The sequence below is a fragment of the Lactuca saligna genome, chromosome 2, assembly GCF_052625555.1.
Source record: "Lactuca saligna cultivar CGN05327 chromosome 2, ASM5262555v1, whole genome shotgun sequence".
In the NCBI taxonomy this organism is placed as follows: Eukaryota; Viridiplantae; Streptophyta; class Magnoliopsida; order Asterales; family Asteraceae; genus Lactuca; species Lactuca saligna.
Genome location: NC_136418.1, coordinates 50827046 through 50838026, shown reverse-complemented (window position 1 = coordinate 50838026; position 10981 = coordinate 50827046). Strand labels below are relative to the sequence as shown.

At 34.8% G+C, this 10981-nt stretch overlaps 2 pseudogenes across 1 annotated transcript; one reads left to right on the top strand and one right to left on the bottom strand.

Annotated features, from left to right (window-relative positions):
• The first annotated feature begins 221 nt into the window (after positions 1 to 221).
• On the top strand, positions 222 to 5151 carry LOC145029714 (gamma-tubulin complex component 2-like; annotated as a pseudogene). The gene is made up of 19 exons (XR_013676572.1): positions 222 to 273; positions 402 to 481; positions 589 to 643; positions 692 to 705; positions 798 to 881; positions 964 to 1094; positions 1169 to 1260; positions 1404 to 1476; positions 1562 to 1714; positions 1972 to 2091; positions 2206 to 2259; positions 2351 to 2434; positions 2980 to 3300; positions 3436 to 3561; positions 3670 to 3777; positions 4148 to 4210; positions 4478 to 4552; positions 4905 to 4929; positions 5081 to 5151. The product of XR_013676572.1 is annotated as a gamma-tubulin complex component 2-like (transcript).
• Positions 5152 to 7278: 2127 nt separating this feature from the next.
• Positions 7279 to 10674, bottom strand: LOC145030941 (putative disease resistance protein RGA3; annotated as a pseudogene).
• Positions 10675 to 10981: the final 307 nt, after the last annotated feature.

The window sequence follows — 10981 nt, the reverse complement described above, 5'->3', positions numbered from 1 at the left end:
GACTAAACGTCTCTAGGCAGTCAATAACAGTTACTTCACTCGAATTAGCATCATCTTTGCCCATGACAATGACAGAGAAGGGCTTTTGATGGATAACAGTGAAACAGATTAGACAAAGCCATAGCTTTGGATGAAAGGGTAGCCGCCGAGTTTAGGGTTTATGGCTCTGATACCAAAACAGCGAATATAGGATCTGAATCTGTCGATGGAATTGATTAACAATGCCCTATTTATATAGGGATAATTACAAACGGATCCCCAAATATAGAGGGGGTATAATAGGAAATAATATCAGAAAATATTGACAGCAATACAACATTGAAATATATAAGATTCTAAAATATAATCGGCTAATAGTTCTTTGTTAAAAAAATTGAGCATTCTCAAAAATCTTCAAACAGGTGGTGAGACAGTTTCAGAGCCCGATGTTGTAGAAGAGTCCTTGATCACTGGTATGGAAACCTTTTCTGTTAATTACAAGGTAATTAAACACACCTTTTGGTAAGCTATTTATGTTCAATGCTATTGCTACCTATTATATGATAGTTTTTACTGCATATAATTATAAATAATGATATAGATTCTTAGATGTTTGATATCGACAGTAATGCAACTTTGCAAATTCTAAGTTCTGGAAACTACAGTGAGTGATAAATTTACTAATACAATAACAAGTCATGATAATCAATAGGAATCATTGACTATGTAAGATAAATATAACAAAATAACACATTTTAGTGTCAAGGTTCCATGAATTTGCTATTTTGCTATGTAATAAATAATTATATTTTTCTCAGGATTATCAAGCCATGGTGGCACAGCTTGAACATCAGTTTCGACTAGGAAGACTCTCAATACAAGGATTATGGTTCTATTGTCAGGTAATTTCGTTTCTTATAAACTTAATTTTGTTTGTTTATATATTTACAAACTATGATGAGTTTCTTCTTTTTTGGTTTCAAGATTAATATTAATTGCCTTTTAATATATTTACGGCCAATGATGGGATCAATGCAAGCATTATCAACAGTAAAAGAAAGGCATCAGCAAGTAATTTTGTGGGTTCTGCAGTTCTTAACCTTTTACAAAGTCAGGTAAGTATGTCAATAAAATAAACTAAAATATGTTATATGCTGTTTATTTATTTATATATTTTAAATTTAAACAGGCCAAGATAATGGCTGGTAACTATTTGGTGAGATCATTGCTTGAGAAGATGATAGAATCTGCAAATTCTGCTTATCTTGGCATACTTGAAAGGTATATATAAAGTCACAATGCCCAATAATATACTCCACAAAGTACTATTTTACCCCCTTACCAATATAGAAAGTATGTTGCTATTTTCTGCAATTTTCACATAACATACTCAATATTGTCCATATATATTTGCATATATGCAGGTGGGTGTATGAAGGAGTTATTGATGATCCTCATGATGAGTTCTTCATTGCTGAAAACAAATCTCTCCAAAAAGTATTATTTATTTTTACCCCTCCTACAAATTTTTCCAAAAAGTACAAACATGCTAAACAGTACGATTTTACCCCTGGTGCTATAGGAGAGTCTGACCGAAGATTATGATGCTATGTATTGGAGACAAAGATACAGTCTGAAAGATGATATTCCTTCTTTCCTTGCAAATTCAGCTGAAACCATTTTAACAACAGGGAAATCTTTGAATGTCATGAGGGAATGCGGCCACACTGTTCAGGTCTTGTTTCTTTTTTCTGTATCTTTCAATTAATTACATTTTTCATCCCTTGGTTTGTTGTTTCTTACAAGTATGGTCCAATAGTTTGGTTTTTAACCTTTTGGTCCTTAAAACGTTGTTTTGTCATGCTTTAGGGACAGAGTTTATAAAATCAAACTAGTGGACCATATTTGTAAAATTCAACAAACCACTGGGATGAAAAACGTAAATTAACCATATTATTGTTGGTATTTGAGGCTTTTATATGTACTTTATAGGTGCCTGCATTGGAGAATTCAAAATTGATGAACTTTGGGTCGAATGATCACTATCTTGAATGCATTAAATCTGCTTATGATTTTGCAAGTGGCGAATTACTAAATCTCATGAAGGACAAGGTGGGGTTATTTTCATTTCTTTAAACTTTTTTTTTTGTTTTTTTTCCTGATGGGTGCATGTTTTAGTTCTTTTAAGAATATTTAGTGACCTGTTATTATTCTGAATGTTGACAGTATGACCTGATTGGAAAGCTGTGTTCTATTAAGCATTATCTTCTTCTGGATCAGGTTAAATTTTGATTCATGCTTTCTCTAAAAGTTTTTGAATTGTAATTAATAATTAAATTTGATAATTGATTTGATTGAGTTAGAAATACAGGGTGATTTCTTGGTTCATTTTATGGATATTGCACGTGATGAACTTGATAAAACACCAAATGAGATCTCTGTTGAGAAGCTTCAGGTCTTTTTCCATTTAACTCATATTATCTGACTAAAAAAAACCAGAGTATATTTTGGGCAATTATTGTGAATACACCACTGATACTTTATTCTTTCCAATTAAAGAATAATAGTTAAGACATTTTTTCCAAATTAACCGTTCTAATTCTCCAAATTAACCATTTTTGACCTATTATATCAGGTCAAAATGGTTAAATTGGAAATATGTCTGAAACTTTAATGGTTTTTTTTATTGGAAAAAAAATAAAGTAGAAATGGTTAGTTAAACTGCAAAATTGCCCAAAATATAATGGCATTTCTGTAATTTCCCTTATTTGTATAATCCATATGCATAGTTAGGGATAAAAGTTATCCATATATAAGAATTATCGTTTCTCACTCTCTTTTTACCCATTAACTTATATCTAAGAAAATAAATGACATTTGTAAACAGATGATTTATGGAAAAATAAAGAGTTTGATGCTATAAATATAATACACAAATAAATGAAAATGAACGTACAATGCTATTTTTTTTTTGCAAATTAACTTTATAATTTATTTGAGTTTAATTTTCCGTCTCTGTTGGACCTTGCACTGTGTTTGACAGCAGCAGCAGCAGATCCTTTGCATGAAGATGTCATATGTTCTGTGGTCAGTTTCATTTATTCCTATCACAACATTCCACTTTCAGAAATAATTAATTAATTAATAACTTATTAATTTATTATATGCCTTTTTCAGGACACAGGTTCTTTGTTAAAGAGACTGAGCATTCTGAAAGATCTTCAAACAGGTGGTGGTGGTGGTGGTGGTGAGTCAGTTTCAGAGGCTGTAGAAGAAGAGCCCTTGATCACTGGTATGGAAACCTTCTCTGTTAATTACAAGGTAATTATCATCATCAACATTCACACCTTTTTTTAACATTTTCTTTCATTAATTGCAAGAAATAGCAACCTAATTTCAGTTATCTAGTTATCTAATTATCAATTAAATGAAAGTAAGTTGTTATTTTTATTACAGGTTCAATGGCCATTATCTCTTGTGATATCAAGAAAAGCTCTGACAAAATATCAATTAATTTTTCGATTTCTGTTTCATTGCAAACATGTTCACAGACCGCTTTGTGCAGCCTGGCAACTACATCAAGTATGAGACTAAATATCCCTCATATAAATATTTATTAAAAAATAAAAATATCCTTTTGTAATTTTACTCTTTATATTATTTGTAATTATACTTTTGTTGTTGCTGTAGGGTGCACGTGCACGTGATATGCATGGAACTGCAATCTCTACATCATCAATACTATGCAGGAATATGCTTAAATTTATAAATAGCCTTCTACATTATCTAACCTTTGAGGTAAAAGTAAAACCATGTTCTTAAGTTTATAAAATAACAATGTGCTTACATTTCCTTACCAATAATAACAATATATAACCTGTAATTTGTATGTAAGATGCTTACAAAATTTATGTTATTGCTATTAGTTATGATCAGTATAAAAGTAATTATGTTATGTAAAAAGTAAAGTACATTCTACAAGTTTCATGCTATGAGTATGTTGTTATTATGGGTGAAGAAATATAAATATATTTCTCTTTCCTATTTATTTGTTAATCCAATGTTAATGTGGTTATTTATCTCTCTTTAATTCTTTTGTCAACCAACAAAGGTGGAGGTGATATTATATTATTATAATTGAATAACGTATTCTTTTATCTTGTTTTAGGTTCTTGAACCAAATTGGCATGTTATGCATAATAAGCTTGAGAATGCAAAGAGCATAGATGAGGTATATGTTGATTTTTTTTTTTTGTATTAAAATGTTGTGCTTTGAAAAATCTACCCAGTTAGTAATGTCATACAAATACAAAGCAATATTTACTTCTTTAGTTGGGTTGATTTTTCAAAGTAAAATGTTCTAATAAGAAGAAGAAAATTGTACTACAATGCTGTAAAAGAAAAATATAAAAGTAGATTGCTATATTTCACAAATAAATGAAAGTAAGTTGTTAATTTTTTTCCCTGAGTGTGGTTGTAATCTTTGTATGAAAAATAGGTAATTCAATATCATGACTTTTTCATGGAGAAGTGTCTCAAGGATTGTTCACTTCTTTCTCCAATCCTCCTCAAGGTTTTCATCATTCCCTATTCATAATGCTCTCAAATTTGCACATCTAATTTTACGAAATACAATATGGAAAAATAGAGGAATAGAATAGCATGCAAATTTAATATGATTTTCATTAAGAATTATTTCTGTATAAAGTGCTGTCTGGATAACTAATGTTTAAAAAATATTTGATAAAATGATGACACACTTAGGGAAATGGAAGTAAAAGTAAATGAAGTCAAATTGGTGAAAAGTTAGGTTAAAAAGAAACATTGATATGTAAGTTACCACATGAAGGGGCTGTTTCTTTTTGACTTAATGAGGTGAGTACTCTCTCATGTTAGAAATTGATGAATATTCTGATTTTTTTCAGAATGTAAGGGTAAAATGGTCATTTGGTAAGACAGACATCATTATCTGTGCAATCACTTTACCCATACATGACTTAATGAGGCCCAAAGTCATGTCTCCATTAGTTAAAAAAGAAAGTCATATAATATACAAGGGTTTGTGTTCAAATAATAATAAGTTTTTTTGGGATGAATGCAGAAATTCGAGAAACTGAAACTTGTATGCCTTCAGTATGCTTCTGCAACTCAGTGGCTAATGAGCTCCATTGAAGCTCCCCATTCAAACAGTTCCATTGATGATTCACATTCATCTTCATTGGAAAATGTAACGGTTTTGAAGCTAAGAAAGTCTTCCAAAAAACCAAATTCACCCACAGATGAGTCTACAGTCATGGAATGTGTCTTGTAAGATCTTAAAACTATACCCCCATATTTCTTTCTATGTATGTATGCATATATGTATGTATGTACGTATGTATGTATGTATGTGTGTGTGTGTTGTGTGTGTTGTGTGTGTGTGTATGTATGTATGTATGTATGTATGTATGTATGTATGTATGTATGTGATGGAGTGGAGTGATTTTTGGCAGAAAATTTGAGAGGGAGTTCAGTAGTGAGCTGGAGAGTTTAAGACCAATATTGAGCAGCAGGGCACAGGCAGAACCATATTTGACTCATCTTGCACAGTTGATTCTTGGTGTTGGTATGGATCACCACATCTAGATTTTTTTTTTCTTGTTGGTTGTTGTTTGTAGTGGTTTTTTTTGTATATATATGTTTTGGAATCTGAGTGTTTTTGCTTGCATGATGAACCACTTGTGTAGATTTCATTTTATAGTAGTAAAACATGGATCATCTGGATTTGATTTTAGCCAAACACAATTTGTTTCTTGTTATTAAAATGATATGGAGTTTTTATTGATTGAAAGTATATTTCATGCCTCTTGAAAACCAAATTGTAAAAACCGATCCAGTCGAATTATAATTTGGTCGGTTCAGATTGGATTTGAATTTAATTTGTATTATTTGGATTCATGTCTTGAAAACAGAGATCAGTTGGATTCACTTGGTTCCATCTAAACGCAAAGAATATGATTCTCGATTGATATAGGAACAACTTTTAATAATAACTTCTCTTATCCTCAGCCACCTCCAACTTTTAGCACTTGATAGGATCAGCCCCTTCTGTACTTTATTCTGTAGCCCTCAAGTTCTTTAGATTAACTGCCTGTCCTTGAACTATAGCTTTATGACCAATACAACTACTAAAATTAAAACCTACGTTAACCAACTTGCAGAAACCTTTCCAAGTTAACAACACGAATAAAATGGACATTTAATCATTGTTAAGATTGCATGACAGGGTAAGTACAGCAAATTATATAGTACAAATCAGTTGCAATGGACGAGAACCATCATGCAATGCATTAGATAAATGATGAATTATGAGAGAATATTAAGCATGTTAGACATATGTTCAGATAGTTTATTAATAGTGTTATTTTTAGAGGGTATCTAAATGTAACTATCTAATATATATATAAGATTGTAATCTACGCTTCATAATACGCAATTCATTACCCTTTACATGGTTTAACTTGGTATCAGAGCCAAGTAAACCCTACCTTACGGCTCTAAACCCTAACTGCAGAAAAGCCTCTTACGGCTTCATCCTGTGCTCAACTCCAATCACTGGTGATCAACTCAAATTCACATGGCTACTATTACTGCCTTCTACTGCAGAAAAGACATCACATAACTCCCATAAATTTGCTTTCACTCTCTCTCCCACCAACTATGGGTTCTGGAAAGCAATGATTGAACCCTTTCTCATCACCAACAATTTATTTGGTTATGTAGATGGCACGATACCCTGTCCAGCACAGAAAGTGGGAACTGGGGACGCAATCACGGATAACCCTAGTTATCCCCGGTGGATAGCCAATGATGCACATGTCCGGATGATTATCATATCCACCATCTCTGAAGCTTCGTTTCAACATGTCCAAGGAGCAACCTCTAGAGAACTGTGGCTAGCCCTTGAACGGGCATACTCACCAAATACCACCTCTCGTGAATACACACTAAAAACCCAACTTCTTAAAATTGCCATGAAAGGCGATGAATCTCCACAGGGCTATCTAAGCAGGGCTCAAGAATATGCCACAGCCCTTGCCAACATTACCCTTTACATGGTTTAACTAAGCATAGCTAAAAGTTGCAAAATTGGCCTATCAATTGCGATTACAAGTCAATGGTAGCTGTATGTTTTAAGTGAGAAAATTTTTGGGAAATTAAGTATAAAGTGTAAGTATCAAATTTTGTAAGATGTTGGGACTTTTACCCATATTTTATACTTGTCTCTTATACTTGAACAAGACAAATGTTTGGGCACAATTTGGATCACAAGGGAGGAGAAAGTTTATTATTAAGCAAGAACCAAGAGGAGGAATGATATATCTATATATACACACAACACACTCATATAACTAATTAATCAACACTTTTCAGCATTTAATCTGACAACAGTTGCTTCCTGTGGTGCTCCCCGTCTAACTGTTTCTTTATTTAGCCCCTTGCATTCATTGAACATCAACTGTCGGATAGATGACATGCTGGCTAACCACATAGGCAGTTCTCGCATTCCGAATCCATCTATTTGTAACCAAGACAGTGAGGTGAGGTGTTGTATTTCTTCAGGTATCGACTCCCACTTATCCACACCATACAATGTTAACGAGCGAAGGTGGTACCTTAACTTCTCAATGCCTTGGAGACTTAGGAAAGAATCGAGCTCGTTTGAGAACGGACCAAGTTCCAACTTATTTAAGAAGGCAAAACAGTAAAACATTTCATGAGGCAAGGAAGTCAGGTTGTTGCAATGGCTAATAGACAAAGTCTTCAAAGAATGACACTCGTTGGGAAAATTGGGTATTCCTAAAAGACTAGGGCAGCTCTGGATATGTAAATTTTCAAGAGATGTAAGGCCTTGTATGCTCTTAATGTACTCCAGACCTGTGCACTCAGATATGCTTAAGGAAACAAGAGGATGGGGATGGCATTCATCTAAGAGAATAATCTTTGGGCAATTAATAATGAACAACTTCTCGAGGACAGGCGATACCATTTTTGAGCTGTTGGGTGCTCCCTCTATCCACTTTTCCAGTCTTTTCATAGAAAATAGTTGGAGCAATCTCAAGGAAGGAGACAAAGGCGCCTTCGTTGATCTAGTAACATCGGAACTCCTTAAGCATGTCAAGCTGTCCATATTCTGCAACCAAAGATGTCGAAGATGTGGTAGGTGCTCAAGTGTCGGAAGAGAGAGGCAGCTCCTACAGTCATATAATCTGATTGACACGAGCTTGTCAAGGGGCGTCCATTTCCCTTCGATATCGATTGCCATCTTCATTACCCATTCTGCAAAATTATCACCTGAAAAATTGCTAAATGTCAACTTTTTCACATCTCTAGGGGGTTGCAAGCCTTCCAATACATCCTTGTCAACTCTGTTGGAGCCTTGATACTCCTCACTCCAACTGAATTCAATATTGTATAAGTTTTTCTTTCTAGATAAATCTGCCTTGACAGCGTCCTCTTTGCTCCTAACATTTTCTAAATTGGAAATACAGAGGCTTCCAGTAAGGTTATTCAAATGGCGTAGCTCTTCAATACCTTGTCCCTTCCTTCCAACCACTTTGACGGAAGACAATTTTCGAAGATAAATCAACTGTCCCAGGACATAGGTGGGAATATCTTCATCACACATGAAATACCGCAGGCTTATCAAATTTCTCATGGCTTTTGGAAGCTTCTTGAGATGACGGAAACCTTGCAACTTCAGAGTTTGCAAGTGGTATAATTTACCAATCGATTCAGGAAGAACATGGATCTCTGTATATGACAAATCAAGATACCTTAGATGCACCAACCCTCCAATTGAATCGTCTAACTTTTCAATACTACCTCCATTGAGTTTTAGGATGCGTATGCACTTTAATCGTTGAAATGAAAACTTCTCCTCAACTTCACCTTTGATGAAGAATGTATGCAAAGTTCTAGCCATTGTATTCCTTTCGATGAACATAGAAACCTTGGCTTTCAATTCATCATCCTCGTTCTCTTCTTGGTAAAAAGCAAGATGTTTAACCTGAGGGATACATGCAATGTCTATCATTTGTCGCATCCACCAAACATAAGCTTTCATGTTTTGAAAGTGATAATGAAAGATCATGCACCAGATCATGCATGCTACAATGAGTGATGTGACCATACTCATCCCTTTCAACATCTTCGAACAACGAATTGTTGACCAAAATTTGAAAAATATCATTCCCCACATCCTCCATCTCCTTGTTTCTTTCCTCATCCGCTTGAACCAACCCTAAAGCCATCCAAAGTTGAACCAGTCTTTCCCTTTTCATGACCTTATCTTTCTTAAAGATGGAACAATATGCAAAGCATTGCTTGGCCATAGAATTGGGGAGGTTATCAAAGCTCAGTTCCAAACTCTTTTGAACTCTCTCCCTTTCATCTTCTAAATCCCAAACTTTGCTATTTTTGATGGCTAACCACTTCTCAGTGTCACTGTAATTTTGCAACATTCCTCCTATTACATTTAATAGCAAAGGCAAACCACAACACTTTTTGACAATATCACGCCCTATCTCCTCCAATTCAGGTTGTGGTGATTGTCCTACTAGAAAGGCCCTCTCTTTAAAGATGTTCCAACAATCATCATCAGAAAGACCTTTTAAAGAACATGAATCCATGGACATAGCCTTCGTTCCGATGTCAAGTTTCCTGGTAGTGACAAGAATGCTACTTCCAATTTGTGACTTCACATTTATCATAACTCTCCTAAAATCTTCCCAATATAATCTCTCTTCGTCCCAAACATCATCCAGGACTAGAAAATATCTTTTTGATCCCAACTTCTCTTCAAGATCTTGAACTAAATTGGCCATAGTATCCGACTTAGGTTTCTCTCGTGCAAGAGATTCATAGATCTTTGCCAGAAGTGTCTTGATGTCAACCTTAACAGACACACACAACCAAGCTTTCACATCAAAATGTTGCTGGATTTTTTGATTATTGTATACGGACTTCGCCAGAGTGGTCTTCCCCATCCCGCCCATTCCAACAATGGGAACAATCGTAAGCTTTTCTTCTTTTCTTGACTCGGTTAATAGGTGTATGATCCGTTCTTCATCATCCCCCCTCCCAGCAACTTTGAATTCGCCTAAATTTGGATCTGTCTCCGGGTAGGGACGATATTCAACAACTGGGCCAGGCTGTTCATTTTGTAGTCCCAACTCGTTTGCTTGTTTATTGATTTGAGACAACTTTTCGTTAATGCTTTTGATTTTATGACCCATTTCACTACGAAAGAAAAGCTTTTTCAAGCTTGGGAGAGAGGGTACCTTTATTGCCACCCGATCTCGCTTCTTTACCTCACGCCTCAACATTTCGTAGTGAACCTCATCGACTACATCATCAGCTTCAGCAACCACATCTTTTAGCTGTTTCAGCCACTCCATCACACTATGTTTTTGACGTTTCTGATTCTCGGCATCCTGTAACTTGGCACGAATCATTTTCAAGGTCCCTTCAAGTGTGTACAACTTCTCTTTGTAACCCCAAGCAAGGGCGATTTCGTTGGCAGCTATGGATGCTACCTTTTTCAGGATCGCCTCGGCAGCAACAGTAACTAAAGCGTCGGCCATTTTCAAATTTTCAATGGTGTGTATGTGTGTTTGAGAGAGAGAGAGAGAGAGAGAGAGAGAGAGATGAGAGAGCGTGAAATATAAAGTCACAGAAATCAGGGCAATCCTATATGTATGGTTAAGAATAAAGGTTATCCATATAAGAATTATTGTTTCTCTTTCTAGCCATTAAATTCTCTATGGATAACTAAAAGAATATCTGAGAAAAAGGAAGGAAAAAATAAATGAGGACATATTTTGTTATCCAATCCACAGGAATTTTATAGTTAGTTGACAATTATGCCCTTAGTTTAAATTAAGAGATATTGGAGAGAGAGAAACCCAAGGATTTACTTCCAAACTCACGACGCTCCTTCTTCCTCAGTAGGCGCCGCAGC